This window comes from Acanthochromis polyacanthus, chromosome 9 (assembly GCF_021347895.1).
Source record: "Acanthochromis polyacanthus isolate Apoly-LR-REF ecotype Palm Island chromosome 9, KAUST_Apoly_ChrSc, whole genome shotgun sequence".
In the NCBI taxonomy this organism is placed as follows: Eukaryota; Metazoa; Chordata; class Actinopteri; family Pomacentridae; genus Acanthochromis; species Acanthochromis polyacanthus.
Window position 1 is genome coordinate 29133699 of NC_067121.1, and position 14460 is coordinate 29148158.

At 39.0% G+C, this 14460-nt stretch overlaps 1 protein-coding gene across 4 annotated transcripts in view; it reads right to left on the bottom strand.

Annotated features, from left to right (window-relative positions):
- Window positions 1–14460, bottom strand: part of pde4ca (phosphodiesterase 4C, cAMP-specific a) — a 44898-nt gene that overhangs the window by 17260 nt on the left and 13178 nt on the right. The window lies entirely within an intron of this gene.

Consider the following 14460-nt stretch of genomic DNA (forward strand, 5'->3'; position numbering starts at 1 on the left):
ATCTGAGATGAAGTTGTACTATGTGTGTTAAGCATTAGAATTAACTCAGTCTCACAGGTTTAACGACAGGGAAACTACAAATAAAGTATTTCTATAATTTTATCTTTCTGAAAATTAAAATTGTGTGTTTTTTTTTCTATTAACCTTCCTGTTATCTTCATTTACAGGTGCCAAAAAATATTGTTTCCTTGTCTGAAAAAATACAAAAATTCAGCAAAAAAATCCCCCCAAATTTCAGAAAATTTGCCAAACCTTTAGGAAGAAAATTTCAATAATTCCTAAAAAACAAATTTGGCAAGAAGAGTCTTGTAAATATTTTCAAAAAAATCCTAAAAATATCTAAAGTGATTACACTTCAAAACATCTAATATTTTCTTTAACAACATTCACAAAAAATCAACCATAATCCAGCGAAATCCAGCGAAATTCAGCGAAATTTGCTGGATTTTGGTTGTTTTTTTTGTGAATGTTCTTAGGAAACATTTTTAACATTTCTTTGTTCCACCAAAAAACGTCCAAAAACTTCCCCAAAATGTTGAAAATGTGGACATCAGAAGTTTCACTGTGAAAATATATATTTTTTTTCCACATTTTCAAACTTTAAACTGGGCCAATTTTGAACCGCAGGACGACATGAGGGTTAATAAAAGTTACATTTTACCAAATATAGTTGAGACTTTTTCAGAAAAAAAGGGAAAAAAGGAGACTGTTTCTGTTTTTCAGTGCCCGATGATGTCAGAGAACACATCCTATAATCCTCCAGCATTTTTTCAACGCCTCCATTGTGCATGACCCTTAAGCATACAGTTCACAAAATGTGCACTAAATATGTCAGCTGAGGTATTTTGTGTTTCCAGCAGGTCAGAGGTCAGCGTTCAGGCATGTCGTCCGGACAGGAAGCTCCCATAGAAGCACGGTGGCTGTTTGGATGGTCGCTCTTCAAAAATCACTCCATTGTCTTTGTGTCTTTCACATGCCAGCTCGTCACACCCAGCTCTCCTCTCCTTCCCAGACACCCTCCCCCCTCTCTCTCCAGTTCTCAGTCGCGATCACAAGTCGCCAAAAACAAACAGAACAAGAAGAATGGGATTTTTTAAAAATAATCCTGTTGTGTGGGAGCGTGTTGTTGAATGAAACTTGTTGGTGAGTGACGGTTGATGGGTAAAGCAGGTGCTGCTTAGAGAAGTCACAGTCCCTCTACTGGGCTTTGATGAGACTGCAAGAGTCGGCCAATGTTAATATACTGATGCTGAAAACTGAAATGTCTTTTTCTTCTTTGTTGTCATTATATCTTTGGGCTTTTTCTGAGAAAAATAAGCATTCTGAGGACATCTCCTTGGGTCTGAGAACTTGTGATTCACTTTGTTTTCACTGTTTAATAATATTTTAAAAAATAATGAGTCAATGGTGCTACGACATGTAAAAGTTTTTTTACACTTTCAAAATCTATTTAATCTACAGGTTTCCATAAAATAACACAACTGGCAACACATAAAGAGTCAACACACTGCAAAGATGAAATACCACCCGGCACTAGAACGCTTAAAGGGTGTATTTTATGTGCACAGATGTGTAAGAAATCTAATGTACAAGTTTACAAGCAAGCTGAAACACATGCCACTACGTTGGGATTGGATATGATTAAATAGATTCATCCTAATTTGGCATCTGCATTCGCACACTGGGCTTCATTCTAATCTGCTTTAAAGGCGGCCACACACACACACACACACACACACACACAGATGTACACATCTAATTACCTCGCTTGTCTAAAGACCAAACTGGAGCCAACATTCCTGGGAATCGCAAAGACGTTTATAAAAAAAAAGTGTAAAGAGAGAGGTGTTACGTTGTTTGTTATTTAAGTGGCTGGCTGTTGGAAGTGTGATTGATGGTAACCTGTCAGTAGCTCTGATACTTGACACTCTGCCTGCGTCACCGCCTGTCATGGCAACGTCAATCCCATCTGGGGAGCATTAAAATACAGGAGCTACAGGGCAGAGTGAGCGAGACGGGGAGAGCCGGAGCGAGATAGGCCTGTAAACCAGGGCAAGCTGTCATCTGAACCTTCATTCATCACTCCCAGGCCTTTGCTGTGACACAGCCCGAGGTAGAATTAGTTACACCAGAGCTGACTTGCACAACCGGCTCAGCCATTTATTCAAGACATTTAAACGAAGGTTGAGAGCCTTTATTACATGTGATCTCACCTTAGTGACGTTAGAGTGCGTTATATTTCTTTTGATAATGTATATTAATTTCTGTTAAAAGTGGCTTTAGTGAGACAAAAACTTCAACAAAAGTTCACACCAGCAGCTGAGTGTCACACCCTGTACCTCAACAACACAGCAAAGATGAACAGAGGTGTTACATCTGGTCATATTAGAAATCCACAGTGACATTCTCTGAGTATGAATTACTGCTTCGAACAAGACCAGTTAGTGTTCTGGGATGAGAGTTGTGTCACTGTTTTTGCTCTGCTGATGCTGTGGCCCTTCACACAGAGACAGGACCACCCTGCTGTTTGTCTTGCGGTGCCTGTCCTTTCCTGTGGCATTATGTTGAAGTATTTGGGCTGCAGCATGTTGGCCCAGCAGCAATCTGATGGAGGTGATATGTGTTTATAAGCAGACATAATACTGGCATTATCACAATTACCTTATCCCTACTGCATATCATATACATTCATTGACTATATTACTTTAGTCTCTTACATTGTGTAGTTAAGTTTAAAATGCCGTGTGAGCTCTGATTGTACTAATTTGATTACACTGTGACTGACATCAAACAGTGCCGATTAATAAAGATGTTACACTCACACAAATTACAACAAAACGGCATTTTTCTTTCAGTCGCTTCTACAACTGAAATTAAGTTTGGCCCCTTAGCATGATCATGCGATCCACAAATCCATAAAATTAGAATCAGAGGTTCCAGATCACGTACCAGTGATTAGAACTTCCTTACTAGTGACAGGTGCTCTTATTTAAACCTCTGACATTTAGGGTCTGCTGTCCTCTCTGCTATTCATACCAAGATCAAAAGAGCTTGCTACAGCCCTCAGACAAAAAAAGAAAGAAGCCAGATAAGGGATTTTAAAAGAGCTCCTAAATAATTCATATGTCTACCTTTGTTATTGGATTATATCAGTGTCAAACTCCTGGAGAGAAGTTCTGCCATTCGTCAGCTGCTCTTTGCTCTTTGGGGTTTGTGTTGCTCTACCTTTCTTCTTAAACTACCACAAAAGTATTCCTTTTGGATTCAAGCCTGGTAACATACTTGGCCTGGTCTTACTTTAACTTTTTTCTCTTGTGTGATTTTAGTAGTGTTGCAGATCACAGTAGAATATTGTTCTTCTGCCACACTTCTGCAGACTGAGAGTCATCATGTCTGCTACATATATTCACCTCCAAATGCCACGTCCACCCCTATACTATCATCACACTCTCACCTCCGTGTTTCACTACCAGGACTGTGCATTCGCTGTGGTAGCTCAGGTCAGGTTTAGGTCCGACATGCTGAATCCCATCTGAGGTGAACAAATTTATCTTGACCATCATCTGACTACAGAACATGTTCCCCAGTATTCATCACGCTCTTTTCACGTCACCTAAAGTTTTATCTTGTAGTTTTGCACAAGAAGGTTATTTCTCTTGAATGCTTTCCGTGCAATAGGAATAATATGAGCGGTGACAGAAACTCTGAATTCAAATGATAACCCCTGTTTTAAGTCTAAAGCACTGGCCTATCTGTGCAAATGGCAAACTATCCTTGCCATCATTGTAGAAGGATGGCCGCTGCTGCTCTGATTAGTGGTACTATGGCTCATTTTTACCTCCTGATTACTGCTTCAACTGTCTCCACTGATATATAGTTGATCACTAATCTTCCTGTATCCTTTGCCATCTCTGCAAAGTCTCATAATTTTTTTTTTCAATAGCTCCTTTTCCCTCCACATGGAGCCATGATGCAGACACGCATAACTGGAAATCACAGATGGATTTGATTTTGTGTCAGCGATCACAAGTGTATTCACTTTTGTGGCATTGGATTTCTACTGTGGGGCCAATATTTTCAGTAAAGTCTTTATAAAGTATTTAATTTTTATGCTTTATAGGGGGAAATGCTCTGTTAGTCAACTCTGAAGTAATGCAGTCATCCAGAAGCGATTCAGTTTGAAACCATTTGACACTGAAGTAAAATTGCCCGTGGGTGTACTTATTTCTGTTGTATGGTGTACAAGTGGCGTAGATTTCAAACAAATGCCAATTGGTTCAGAAATATAGTCCAAGAGCTGGCTGTCTGATACAAAGAGAACCTTACATCACCCAAAAAAAAGCCAAATTTCAACACAGGATCTGGAGTTAGCTTGAAGTTCCATGCATCTACAATCAAAAAGAGATTGCAGAAATCTGACCTGCATGGGAGACGTGCCAGGAAAAAGCCTTTACAGTCCAAAAACAACAACAGAGCAAAACTACAGTTTGTCAACGAGCATAGAGGCAAAGAGCAGGCCTTTTGGAATAATGTGCTCTGGACAAACAGACCAAAGACAGAGTTGATTTGCCACAGTAACCGCAGACATGTTTGGTGCAGCTTTTCAGGAGTCAAACGTCACACTACCTTTGGGGCTGGGCAGCATGCAGCCAACATCAGAGCCTGGTGGACAGTCTGCAAGAAGTCATTTTTGCTTGAGGAGGCAATGCCAGCGTCTGAGGTCAAGGGTATAGTTACATTTTACACAGAATAATATTACATCTTTAGATATTTTTGATGAATAAATGACTGAAAAGGCAAATTTTCTTGCGGTGTTGTGTGTATACAACCTTCAACTATATTTGCACTGTTTCAAAGGGGATTAAAGTCAACAATTTAACTTAAGTTTGTGTTTTCAGACAACTGCATATTTAATATTCTACACAGACATGGAGTATGAGCAATAAAATAATTGTGCAATATTTTTTTGGGATGCAGTTATTTGCATTCTTATTGAGAATTAGAAGAAAAATTATCTGTAGGGTAAAAAAAAAAAAGCTGACCATAAACGCTGGAAACAAACAAGACCTGTAAAATGAATGCCATGATTTGCTTTGTCATGTTAGGTTGTGTGTCGGGCTAATTTTTCGTACGTAAGAAGTGTTTATTAGTGAAATTTAGATGTGATGGCACACAGATTTTGTTACTTTTAAACAAAGTCGAGGTTGCTTCTCATTGAAGTCTCAGCAATACAGCAAATAAAGTGTATTTTCAAAATGCTGCCCTGTAATTTAACTGATTGCAGCTGTACAACTTTTGCATTGGCAGAGCAATCAAGGACAACGTGAGATTTAGTTTCCACCCCTTTTTGTTTGCGTGCTTGTGTCTGTTACTGACTAATCCCCCTTGTTAAAAAACACAAGGGAAACGTCCACCCACTGGTACACATGCTATAGATCCTTCTCAAAGCATTCAGTGAAGCAGCACAGACACTGGAACCAAAGTTTAACTGCAACTATTTAAGGAGGTGCTTGTATGAATAGCAATACAAACAATAACCATTCAGTTATTGTATCACTTCACTGCCAACAAAAACACAGCCAATATGCCAGCGTCTCTGTGGCCAAGTGATAGCTAAGTATACACATGATGCAACTGCAGTACAAATGTATATCCATTGTTCAGAATCAGACAGTGAGGACCGTTTTTTTTTTCAGAACGTAGCCAAAGAAAGGCAGGAACACAAAATCACTTCACTGACCTTTTTATAAAACAAGTGAACAAAATTATAAGACAAATTGCATAATGGAACATAAAGAGCTCCGTTAAAGAATGCAGTTAATTGTTCTAAATGGACATAATGAATAAGTAAGGATTTTATTTAAGAAAGTAAGATTTAATGTGCAATATTAATAATCATAGTATTTATTTGTACTAGTCTGTATTTGTTCTTTACAGTGGTCAGCAGATGGAAAATCTGCAGCTGGTCTAGACATTAAATAAGGGTGTGTGTGTGTGTGTGTGTGTGTGTGTGTGTGTGTGTGTATAGTCACTGATGTACTCCACTGTGTTTACTTTAAACACAGAACAGTAAAGGCAAGAGACAGCAAAGGAAAACTGTAACCGTGGATGCGTGTGAGTGTGTAAAGTTTTATTGTACGTAAACTGTATTTTCAGACTCAGAATTCCCCCTCTGACGGCTGTAATCACCGTCTCAGAATCCAGCCCTCTTCCTCGGGTCTTTCCTTTAGAAAACAATACAACGCCGTCATGACGCCTGCGCTTGTAGATGCTCACCTCTGATACAGTTAACAGTGCGAAGTGGTTGCTGAGGACAGTGTGGCTGTCAGTCACCAGTCAGCTGTCCTCAGCAACCACTGAGATACAATATCACGATAAGAAAAAAGATCTTATCAGCTCCAGAGCGGCTATGAATGTCCCGGAGGCACAGAGCAGGAGGACAGGCTGATTTGTCCATTTCAAATAATAAACCCGACGGCAGTGTTTTTTCTTTTTCTTTTCTTCCCTTAAAATCTACAGTTTGGTTCACAGTTATATAAGCTCTACCAGCTGAAAAAAAATTGCAACAATTTCAGCGCACACAAAATTGTTGAGAAATAGCACTTTTGTGGCCTGTTCTATGAAATTGGACTTGGATAACTTATCTCCCACTGCAGACGCATTCCTTTAGTTCGAATACCGCTGTTTGTCTTTCCCTAGGTGAATTTTAAAAATTTGTCTCACTGGCAGGAAGAATAACTGCAGAATAATGCTTGGACAGTTCACAAAGGATATCCTACATATAGTACATAATGTACTCCTTTACACTGTACACTGCTGTGTAAAGTGGAAGTGAACAGTAGGTTTGACATTTACAATATATTATATCTTAAATAAATGCGTCAATGCAAAGAAAAATCTGTAGGGACAACAGAGCAAGTTTCTGAGCACTGGTTTTTATCATTTAAATAAACCTGAGTGAGTTGAAAATCAGAGGAGATTTACGATTGGTTATGGGTGGGACTTCATCTATCTATATATACATATATTCAAGCAAACACACACCAGTCAACTCCGGTCTCTTGTTGCATTGTGCAGAGCAGAAAAATGTGAAGCGGGAGCAGAAGAATTGGGGAGAAAAGGAAATGAGTGGTGGGTCAGCAATCAGCAATCTGAAGGGATTTCATGGCTCCGTTTCTTTCTTTCTTTCTTTCTTTCTTTCTTTCTTTCTTTCTTTCTTTCTTTCTTTCTTTACCTTTTAGCTGAACCACAGCACCAGCACTAACCCTATAAATGTGAATGTTTTTACCTGTCTGGCTGAGGATCTTTATCAAACGACCTGATTCAACATCTCCCTAAATACTTCCGCCCTGTTTGCACATTTGAGTGAAAGGGCTCCACAGTAAGTGCCATCTCATACCAATGAGAGTGGAAGTGGGTCATAAACCCTCCAGCAGCGAGTCTGAATCGATTCACCCACAGCGTGCAATGATGTGTTATGTTTGGTACAGAACACGCTCGGTACAAATGTTGGTTCTGTGCCACTAGTCGTACATTTAGTGGTAAGCTGTTCAAACTAAAACAGACATTTAATTATACTGACATCAAATGGCATCATAAAGAACACCGTATTTAGGATCAAATGTATCCTTCTCTTGTCTGGGAAACAATGTTGTATATTTATTGGGACTGCTGCGAAAGCCAAGCACCCTATCAGACTTCAAATTAAAGACATGCTTCAAAAGAAAAAGAAACACTACCAAAAAGGCTTCGGAAAAACTTGCTGCTATATTTACTGCCTACACCGGAACGAAGAGTACTTTGCTAACCATAACTTTGGTGAAAGTTTCCTCTTTGGTGCTTGTTCACTAAAATGAAAAAGTGCAAATAGTGTAGCTCATTTGAAATTAACATCGACTCAGCAAAACATCGGCGACCACAATTTCACACACCCATAAACCGTCAGGTCATACACAATACGAGTGTTACTGGATTTATTTGAGAAGTAGGACAGGGTAAGATTTGGATGAGATTCAAACTTTAACGTCGCATCAATTTAATTTAATTTCTCATGAGTGGACTAGATTTAGCTGCACTACAAACTGTCACATCTAATGTTATTGTGTTACATTATGACATTACACAAGGTGATGCCATATTGCTCTGCTTTGTCAGTAAATTTACTACTTTGAATTTACCATCTTTATGAAATGTACTATATATATATATATAAAACCGTTTTGCCTTGAATGCAATTCATGCATGCAAGTTTTTACTTGTACAATAAAAAGCACAAGCATAGTCTTTGTGTGAGGTGTTTGGGGAACATCTGAAATTGTAGCTACAGAAATTAACCTGAGTTAAACTCTCCCCTTCTGAACCTCATGAGTCTCTGCATGCATGCACATCACGCTGCTCCACCCACCACCGCAAGTAAATTATTAGCTGTGTGAGATTCTTCAGTGGAATTTGTGTGTACAACTTCAGTCTCTTCATTTTTACCATTTAAAACAATAAGACCGTTCATGAACTTAACAACACAAGTGTAAAGGTAAGAAAAGACATGAGGAAAGGAGAGAAAAAAGGTACAGAACAGTCAGCACAGCAGGTCTGTAAAAATGTAGCATGATCGGGTATTCAGGTGAAGTCTCCTAGAGTGAGATGAGACCACGGACAACTGTCAAACCTCACATGGGCAAAGACAGAACTGAACATGTTGATGACATAGCTAAAGCATGAATTTACTTTTAATAGTATTTAAAATTTACATCAAATTTCGGAATGTGATAAAGATGCGAGGTAAGATGCAAGGATGGATGCTGGGAAAACAAGTGTTCTCACAGTTAATTTGACTTGCTTTTGTGTATATTAGGTCTATTTTGTTAGAATTATTCTACTGTAAAAACGATTATAAAATATGCATCTTCTTTATTTCTCTGTGTTTAGGGACAGGACCTTCATCAGGGAGTAAAAACACAGCCTATATAAATTTTGCAAGACCAGTGAATCCTCATCGGTTATCGAGAAACATCAGCAGAAAGCCTTCAAAAGATAAAACCTAAATTTATTCGGAAAAGTAGACAATAAAATAAAACAGAGATTAAAGTATTGAAAATTGCTGCAATAGTTCAAACAGTGAAACTCATTAAAGCCGTTAAAAACCTTCATTAAACAACTGTAAGAGTGAAAAAAATACCTGATGTTGCTAAAATATTCTACTTAGAACGAGCTCTTTAGACTCAGAAAGGCTTTTTGTGACACAAGGAACTGATATTACCTTAGACTATTGAAGTTACCATAGAAATGTGCAACAGCTTTGACTTATTTTTTTGTCCTTCACTCAAAGTAATTACTGCTTTGCTTAAAATATGCTCCAGTTGTAGAACATTTTGTAAAATATGTCAGTGCCTAAAGACAACATTCTTTACATGACTGGCTTTAGATAGATATAAGCGGTGCAGAACATGAGGGAAGGTGTGCTGTTTCTGTGGGTTAAACCATTTTCTGGAGTTCTGTTTTAACCACATCACTGAACTAATGTTTTCCACAGCTTGTTGTTTCCATTCCTTTTTCATTCCCTTCAATTCAGTTAGGTAGAATTTTTCTCAGAGGTGGATGAAACTGTTTGAATTCCTGCCTGAATCATTGTCATCTACGGCATGCTGGCCAAAACTACTAGAATAAAGTTACTCAAAGTTATTTTAAAAAACAAATCAAGTATTCCTGACACTAACAGGCATAATTATGGAACAAAACACATTTTTAAACTTCATATTTACACACATCTTATGTCATGGTTTATGCAACAAATCTGACTTAATTTGTCTTTTGAATTAATGTGAACACATACATAGTCAACAGAAACGTGGAGGACGCACTAAAGTTTACTAAAAACTTGGCTTATTCATGTAAAACCTGACACGTGTGTATTCTTCAAAGATATGTGCGGGTTCCATAATATGTAATGAAGTATAGTGTTCATGCAGTCCAGTCCAGCAACAAAAAAAAACTTTCTCTAGACACAATATTTTTGCTTAACGCACACAGATGCAGAACCCCAAACAGGCCCGCCATTGTACAATTATTCTGTCATGCTACAAAAAATTATTCCTGTGTGGTCATGTCTGGAAAGCTCATCACTGGACAGTAAAATTGTGGGATTTTTGAGGGGAGTCGTCCATAACGTCTGTCACACTGCAAACCCTCAGTCAGCCCGAATCCTACAAACCACCCAGCAGCAGAGAGCGAGTTGGAGTGTTTGTTTCATGTGTTCATGTATGAATGCACAGGTAAGAGTCCAACTTTACATCCAATGTTAGGAACAGTGTGTGTGTGTGTGTGTGTGTGTGTGTGTGTGTGTGTGTGTGTGTGTGTGTGTGTGTGTGTGTGTGTGTGTGTGTGTGTGTGTGTGTGTGTGTGTGAGGCCTGCAACCCAACACCAGTGGACCTGTTCCCCATGACTGTGAACAGAGAACTGAAGGTCCTTCACGCTCAATGTGGCCCAGACCATCATTAGAAGTCACTGACGATTTAAGAAACGCTTTGGACACACTTTCAGACACATTTATTATGACAAAACGCCTTTTGGCTGAGAAGCCTCCTCTACGTTGCCAGGACCAGTGAGAGTTATGCTCCGTGGAGGGCACGGGAAGACTTAATCATTTGTGCAAATGAATACCGCAACTGAAAGCTCGGATTAATGTATCATGACCACACTGACCTGGCAAATGTAGATAATAATGCCCTTTGGCAAATGTGCTGTGTATCGCTCTCAAAGACATGAGTTTATGCACGTAATTTTATCTGCAACAAGAAAAAAATGAGAAGCTACTTGACAGGGGTTGGCGAATACAGCATTCGAGTGGGTCCAACGTTCACACTTAGAGATTTTGATAAATTAGGCAGATGAAGATTTCTCTTTTCCCCTCCTCTCCTCCCAGGTTGCACTGACAGGGGAGAGTATTGGTTTTCTTAGAAATGCACCTCCAAAGCTCAGTTTTACCTCACTCGCATGCAACCAGCCAAAACTGTCGGCTTTCTAAAACTCTTAATTCATATTAAATTACTCTGTGCATAAATCAAGCTGTCTCACTCCCAAACGCCCAACAAAGCCCACACTTGTATTTGCTGTCAGTGGTGTATTTAGAAATAATCTGTAGGATTTTTCCATCCCTTCCCTCACTGTCATAGCTGCATAATGCTCTGTGTCACTGCCACTTCATTTTGCACTAGGCCCACTGCAGACAGCGTTGAGGGAAATTAGATCAATAGCCTGTGGACACACAGCAGACTGTAAATGGATGGAGGCCGGAGGAGAGAAGTAAAATGGATGAAGCTAATGAAGCTAATTAAACAGCATTTATTTTCAATCTGACAACCAAGACTGTATATACATAAAGCTAGAGAGAGAAGAGAGAGGTTACATCAACTGGATGGTGACATCAGCAAATGTGTTCACAATGACAGCCCTAACATGCTGATGTACAGCAAGTAAAAGGCTTATGATGTGGTTTGATATGATAGCGTATACACTACCAACTGCTAACGAGCATTTAGATGAGATTGATGAGAATGTTATTAGTTTTGCAGGTATTTGTGTTGAACAATTTAGAAGAATTACCACACAGGAAATTTCATTACAAACTCATCAAAAATGCCTTGCTGACATTTTGGAAGAAATGTCAAATATATGATTTTTCACCCTCAGATGATTTTAAATGTCAAAATTAACAAAATGTCACAGCAGTCAACAAGTTGGTGACCTGAAAGGCCAACCATCTTCGCTATCCCTAAAATAATGCCACTTTTGCGGCTAAAAACCTGAGCTCTGCAATCAGTGATGCACCAATGCAACTTTTTTCCAACCAAGACACAGACACAAATACTTATTAATAACATAGTATTTCTACCATGAAATTACAATCAATAAAAATGTGCAACAGTGCTGAAGACCGTCTCACAACCCAAACTGCTTGGTTAGTAATACGACTCGATGAGGAGTAAAATCGACAACAATTCACTGTGCAGTGAAGCTGATGAAAGACGTTGGGCAAACTGCTGGTCCAAACATCACTGAGTTTTGTTTCATGAGTGAAGCTCCTACTTGGACTCCAATATGCTGAGATGGTGAGACAAAATTCTGTGTTATCGAAAACCGACAACTGCTGGTCATCAAGAGCAACGCACTGAATAGGTTTTGTCATTTTTAGTGTCTAGGGGTTGTATCTGGACATTTTCTCCTGCTGCTCCAGTATTTGCTGGAAAATTGGCTGTTGCTGATTCTCACTCCTCGGACTGTGTTGGAGTTGTGTTGTTTTCGCTACAGAATGTTTTTTCACTTCTTTCGGTGACAGTTTAGCCAAGCAGTTTGTTGCAATAAAATCCTGCTATTAATACTGGTGCATCCTTATCTAATTATCATGTTATTCTGAACTGGCAAATACAGTTAGAGAAAAAAGGGCTGTGTAGACTGCTTTCATTGCCTGCAGCCAAACTCATAAAATTTAAATTAAATTAGAAATAAACGCAGCGTAACACATCAAAGGAAAGAAGCTACTCCTGTACTAGGAATTTGGAGGGAATTCACATCTGTCCTCTTTTAGGAAAAGCAGGTGGTACCTTTACGGAGAAAAGTTGAAACCAGTCACCACCGCACTGAAAAACAAACTGTCACCACTCACTCAGAATATGCATAAAGAGAAGATGTATTCAACACGTCAACACTTGTAGCCGTAGACATGTACAAACATGCAAAACCTCAGCACACATCTATCTAAATAAAAGGCTGACTTTTATCTGACTGCTGTCTTCTGCCTTTATCTGGGACAATTGGTACTGAAGTCACATGAGACACTCTAAGTTCGGTGTCTGATGTCAAAAGCTGTAGATTTATATCCTTCCTCCTCCATGTGCAGGCTCATCTTGTCAGCTTATCTCATGCCGACGTGAGGATGCACTCATGCATGAATTTTTTTTTTTTTACAGAAGGAGCTCTGAATGACATGTCTGAGTGTCTACATGGGTTCTCTGAATATATCTTTAGTACCAGAACTATGCTCTACTTTACGTGAACTGACAGATTCCTCAGACAAGAAGAAAATAGGAAAAGCTTGAAAGTAAAGATGAAGAGCAAAAAAGAAAGGCTTGTACTTTAAAAAAAAAAATAGATCTGCTTCCTAAGGGTGTCTCCTTGTTCAATATGTGATATTAATAGATTCTCAAAATGGACACTGATAATCTCATGTGTCTCTACTCTCCTTGCGCTCCTTGTCACTCTTTCGCTAGAGAATAAAATGGTGGTGGAGACTCCAAGCAGAGTGAGTTCTTCCATCAGGATCAATGGTGTAGCCTCAAAGATCGACAACTCGGCTCGATCAAAGATTCCCGCTCACTGTCTTCCGGTCTGTAACTCCACTTCCTGATCTTCCTCAACAAAGACCTCTGATCATAAAGCTGCCACTAAGCAAGCAGACAAATGCTGGATTGCTTTTTAGATCCCCAGGTGGAAGCAATCTCAGCAGTAGCTCGAAGAGTAATGGTTCTTCATGTCTGCAGTTTTGCATTACCAATTAAAAATCGGCTATGGAGGAGTTCTTGCTTGTTTAAGAGCAAAAGTCAACTACGTTTCTTGGCAGGGGTCTTGGGAGAAATTAAATCTCAAGAACAACTGCCCAAATCCTAAGAGCTCACAAATGTTCTGCATTACATCTGATAAACAAAGATCCTGCCCAAGAAACAGAGAAGACAGAGGGCCGTAATGTAAACATGACTTTATCTCAGAGTCCTCCGTCCAAGCCTCCCTGATGGCCCTGAGGATTATGTGCGAAGCTGCAAAATGTATAGTGGACTTTTCCTGTGAGAATATCTTTGCAAAGGACAGTAGCAATAAAGCGACATGTCAGGCAGATATACTTTAATGAGATGAGGAAAAACCCTACGTATTACGCGGTGAACAAACTGGATTTCTCATGTGCTGATGCACAAAATGTGAAGGCAGCACTAAAGTGACACATGTGCTTTGTTTTTCTTGTATATATGAATGACCATTTCAGACGTCACAACTGTCGGGAAAAAGTAATAAAGTTGATGTTAAGATGTGACAGACTGGCTTGCCATTAGAGCACCAAAAATCACTAAATTAATTTCACTCCTACGTATAATCCAGGTTAGGACGGCTAGTATTGCATAATTTCATCAGTGAAATTAAAAAAGCAGTTTTCTACTTTTCAAAAACTACTTTTGAAAAGTAGTTTTTTAAATTAATACCATAAATGTGCAATCTTTGATTAACTTTGACACTATTTCTCTTACCTTTCAAAGAGTTCTGCAGCTAGTTCATAAAACACAACTGCAGACACTCCATCGCCTGCATTACTATCTTTGACACACATTTACAATACATTTAGATGCCTTCATAGTTTGTTCATTTTGTCAAACCTACATAATATACTTTTAAAAAAAGTTGGTTTAGTGACACCTGTA